The sequence below is a fragment of the Eutrema salsugineum genome, unplaced genomic scaffold (genome assembly GCF_000478725.1).
Source record: "Eutrema salsugineum unplaced genomic scaffold, Eutsalg1_0 scaffold_11, whole genome shotgun sequence".
Classification (NCBI taxonomy): Eukaryota; Viridiplantae; Streptophyta; class Magnoliopsida; order Brassicales; family Brassicaceae; genus Eutrema; species Eutrema salsugineum.
This window is the reverse complement of record NW_006256901.1, coordinates 9,958,542-9,963,862: the sequence shown is the minus strand read 5'-3', so window position 1 is coordinate 9,963,862 and position 5,321 is coordinate 9,958,542. Positions and strand designations below refer to the sequence as shown.

General features: G+C 41.0%; 1 non-coding gene across 1 annotated transcript; it reads right to left on the bottom strand.

Moving 5' to 3' along the window:
* Positions 1-3,874: 3,874 nt before the first annotated feature.
* Positions 3,875-3,981, bottom strand: LOC112090055. Its single transcript, XR_002901414.1, has one exon. It is a non-coding gene; the product is annotated as a small nucleolar RNA R71 (small nucleolar RNA).
* Positions 3,982-5,321: the final 1,340 nt, after the last annotated feature.

Genomic DNA, 5,321 nt, shown 5'->3' with positions numbered 1-5,321 from the left:
CATAAACAATCTGAAAATTCAATTCCAAAAATATAGCAAGTGAAAGAAAAACGCCCTGGATCCTTACACTTTTTGAGTCTTCGGTCAGGCAAGCGTTTTGATACCTTGACCGGAATGATCTAGCTTCTTTCATACTCGGTTTTAGTGTCCTTCATGAGAGGTTCAGGTTTCGACTTTTCCTTAGAGTCTACGATTGATAACACCGTATTTTGACCACTTTTATGGATCATAATGATGTCTTATGCAGGTGTTTATTGGTTTTTTAAGTTTTTTCAATGTTTTAGAGTTTCAAAAGACTTTTCAGGAAACTTGGGCAAAAGATATGCAATTTGGAACAAATGAGCAATTTTGGATAAATGCAGACCGTCATAAGTATGGCAAGTGATGAAGACCTTCTCACTGTCTAATCAACCCCAAAATTTGTGACAACATAGAGGATACAACTAGCTTTCTAATTCACTTAGTTTGGAGACAATCCAACTGTTAGATCTTCAGATACACCCGATGCAATAAAGACAGAAAATGCTGTCTCGAAAGACGACACAAGCCGGGACCGCGGCCAAGCCTCATTTCCCCGCGGGTAGAAGCACACCGCGGACAGTAGTTGTTCACTTCTCAGACGACCTAATTAAAGCCCAAGTCAATTCCCTTTATTATTTTTGAAGCCCTAAGTGTCCAGGACAACTCCAGAAGCTATAAATACCCTCTTTAGGTCATTATAAAGAGGGGAGACCAAAAATTTAGATAGAAAGAGAGAGAGAGAGTTCGTGTGTGTGCTTCAAAAACCCTAGGAGCCGCCGTTTTCAAAGAGGAGCCGTCGAGGAGAGCATCATCTCACCTCCATCTGCGACTCTGTCCTTCGTTTTTCTTCTATGTTTTCTTTAATTTCCTGCAACTTTCAATACTCTGTGATGATTGTCTACAATATGTTTGAGTAGTTTTCCAGTTGGGTTTAAAGGGATTTTTCAAAGGGAATTTTCGTTTGCCTTTGATTTTACTGCGTGATTATCTGCTGGCTACTTAGAAGCCGATCTGATATGATATGTTGCGAAAGCTTTCATTGATTGTCTGAACTAGGGTGAAACGAGCAATAATTCTATAGGAGTGGAAACCTACCTATAGTTGAGTTGTGAAAGTTGATGAGTCTTGTTCAATTATTGCATCTTCTCTCTTCAAGGATCAGAGTGGAAACCTACTGGTCAGGGTTGGGAGAGATAGTTGTTTAGTTCTGCGAAAGTTGGCTATTCATACTTCTGTGCCTCGAGTTCTAGAACATACGTAGTTGATTACCTTTATTATTTGTTTAAATTCGACATTGGTTTATGATAACATCGGATTTTGACCATTTTTATAGATCATTTTAATATCTTTTACAGGTGTTTTTACTCCATTTTCAAAGGCTTTCAAAGGATTTCTATGTTTCCGGATTTTAAAAGACTTTTCAGGTAATTCGGGATAAAGAGGCACAAAATGGAACAAAAAGACTCTTTTGGATAAATGCAGACCGTCAGAACTCTCATGGAGAGACGAAGACCTTCTCACCGTCTGATCACCCTCAAAATTGGACAACTTATAGAAGAATCAACCAGCTTTCAAATGCACTTGGTTTGGAGACATTCCAACGGTTGGATCTGAAGATATTCCATTAGCCCCGGAGCCACTCGAAGTCGGTCAGCAACTCACGCGACCACGGCCAACAAGCTATTTGCCGCGGTCAGAAGCTTCACGACCGCGGTCAACAAGCCAATTGCCACGGTCACAACACTCCTGACCGCGGCAATCAATCTCCGAGTTAAAGCCCACTTATCTGAAGCCCAAAGTCATTCTCAGCCTCAATTCCGGAACCCTAGAGACCATGGAGTATTGGAGACTATAAATACATGTCATTTAGGTCGTTTTCAGCAAAACCTTTCATACTTTACAAAAACACTTTTCCTTTAGCCGTTTTTATGAGATTTTTGTAGAAGATTGTTCAAGTCCGAGTTCTTCAATAGAGAAGCTTTCTTTATCTCTTTTCTTTACTGTTTTTCATTACTTTTATTAAAACCAATGATGATGTCGAACTCAGCCATGTCTGAGTAGATCCCGAGTTGGGCTAAGGGTTCCCGAAAGGGGCTCTCATAATCGATTAAGACATCTAGGTTTATAGATCTGGGATTTCGACCTGTTCTCTGTTTATTCTTGTTCTTATTGCATGTATGCTTGATTGATCACCTAGTATCTGATCTAGATAGTTAGTGTTGCGAAAGTTCTCATTAAGTATCAGCCCTAGAATGAAACAGGCGATTTTTCCGTAGGAGTGGAAACCTACCTGCGGCGAGATCGTGAGTATTGACGAGTCTTGTGCAGCTCTTGTGTTCTCTCCCTTCCAGGGCCAGAGTGGAAACCTACTGGTCAGGGTTGCGAGAAACAGTTGGTTATGATCACGACAGTGACGTAGTCATACCGCCGTACTCTAGCTCTAGAACCCATATATCGTTATCCGTCAATCCCAATCTATCTACCTTAGTGTTAAAACCGATTATGATCCCTTAGAGTTCCCAAAAGCTCAGCGTTTTTAGCCATAGTTTACAATTCCATCGATTTTTTCTTGCTTTCTTAGACCTGCATTTCAATTTCCTTAGTTCATTATTTACTTGCTTTATTTACCTTTCATGCGATATTTTACTTGCCTTATTAGTCTTTCATTCGATATTTGCTTATTCTAATTGCATTTCATTCCATTTTCTTACCTGCTTTTTAGGATAGATTTATTTGCTTTCTTTTGTTGTAGTTTAATTCGCAAGAAAAACAACCAATCTTTAAAACCAATTTAGTCTAGACATAAAGTTAAAAACCGTAGAAGAATACCAGGCACACAAATCCCTGTGGATTCGATCCCTAAATACTGCAACTGATTAGCTGTGCACTTGCGGCTTTCATTTGTTTTGTTAAGGGTAAAACTTGTTCCCTCACGCAGTTGACACGACCATCAATTTTTTGGCGCCTTTGCCGGGGATTTGTTTCGCTGCCTTTTGCTATTTTTCTTGTTTTAACTTCTGTTCTAGACACCTGATCTCTAGTTCTTTCTTAAAGTTTTTCTGAACTATCTTTCCCTTCTTTTGTTTTTCTCTGAATTGCATGAATACCAGGCGTAGACCTGCAGAAGACATTCCAATTCTAGACGAGATAGACAGACACGAAAGAGAACTTCGAAGACTTAGACGAACGCAAGGAATGGCCAACGACGACCAGCCTGGAGATCCTATTAATCGAAATTTAAATATGGACCAAGACGGGTCCCAACATGGAGAAAACGAAGAGAATGATCACATAGAAGGTGATCATGCTCGACAACATGGAGGATGAGGTTCTTCCAAGAAACCACCAGAACCGAGAGAGAGAAAGACGTGAAGACCTTGATCCACCCATCAATGCAGCCGATGGTGACCACCCAGCAATGCAGCCGAATGAACGCATTCACCGCCCCATTCCACCAGCAAATCAACACCGAAGACAAGCCAGGAACCATCGCATAGCTGATTTTGATGCACCTACTCAAAATTTTCAGAATCGATCTGCAATTCAAGTACCATTTCCAAACCGGAATGAGTTTGAAGTCAAGCCTCAAATCATCTCATTGGTGAAGCAAAACCAGTTCCATGGATTTCATTCTGAGCACCCAATGGACCATATCGAGCTTTTTGAAGAAATTTGCAGCATGATGAGAACAAACCAAGTTCCACCTGACTATTTAAAGTGTAAGTTGTTCCCTTTTTCATTAGCAGATAAAGCTCACCGTTGGTTAAAGTCTTTGCCTGCAGGATCGATTATCAATTGGGAAGAATGTAGAACTGCTTTCCTAAACCACTTCTACACTAAGTCAAGGTCGAACAATTTGATAACGAAGATCTCAACCTTTCAACAAGGTCCAACTGAATCTTTCTATGAAGCTTGGGAACGTTTTAAGGAGTATGAACGTGATTGTCCTCACCATGGATTTCATGGAACAAGCCTGCTGAGCACATTTTATCGAGGTTTGCAACCAAAATACAAACTTTCACTTGATACAGCTAGCAATGGAGATTTTGGGCAAAAGACGATAACCCAAGGAAGAGCTCTCATCGAAAATTTGGCTCAAGCCAATAGCAATGACTTTCCTGAATACGATCGATCGATGAAGCAAGCCGGAACAGACAACAAGGAGATAACCGAGTTGAAGAACATGGTGAGCCAGCTTCTGAAGAGCAACAATCGCCCGATCCATGCCTGTGAAACCAACAATGGCGCAGAAGATGAAGGACCTAGTGATATCGATCACATTAATCAAGCATTTCAAGAACTACGTAGGAGCACTGGTGCCATACCAAAATCGCTCCAACAACAACTTCAACAACAACTTCCGGAATGCAAATTACAACAATCTCTCCTACCGCAATCCAAATGTGGAGAATCCTCAAGATCAGTACTACCCACCTCAGCAAAAATCCTTCCAAAACAAGTTTCAAGGTGGAAACTTTGGGGGAATAGTACCATATCAACCGCGACAGCCATATAACTACCAAGGTACGGATTTTAACAATCAATTTGTACAACAGCAGGGAGTCACGACGAACCAGCTAGCTTCACAAATCGTTAGACTTGAACAGTCAATCCAACAGCTTGTTATGACGAACGAAAAAGCATCTAAAGACGTGAACGTGAAAGTGGACTGCATGTACAATGATCTGAATGGTAAGTTTGAATCTTTATCTTTGCACGTAAAAAAGTTAGATGTGCAAGTCGCCCAAACAGCCGACTCTATGAAGAGGCAAAGTGGAGTTCTTCCAGGAAGAGTTGAAGATAACCCTAAGAAGTTTTGCAACGCCATAACCACATTGCCCAAAGAAGAGGCCGGAACCGATGGAAAGAAAGAAGAAACCCCAATCTTTGTACCACTGTAGAAGGATATCGATCCCATGCAGCCACCGTTTAAGGTACCTGAACGATCACCGTTTCAAAGGCTTACCAAAGCCGATGATCCAGGACGTTTTGTTTTCCAGTGTTTCATTTCAGGAATCAATTTTACAGACTGCTTGTGCGATTCCGGAGCCAATGTCAACATCATGTCTAAGGCATTTGCCGAAAAATTGGGCATAAAAACCTTAAGGACATCGACGGTTAAGGTTATCTTTGGAGATTCATCTCAAAAAGATACTGAAGGGGCGATTCATGATCTACAAGTTCTAGTGGGAGATAAGATTGTTCCAGCAGATTTCCAAGTCCTGGAGATGGATAAAGACAAGGAGAGGCCACTCAGTTTTGGGAGACCATTCCTAGCTACAGTAGGAGCAATTATCGAT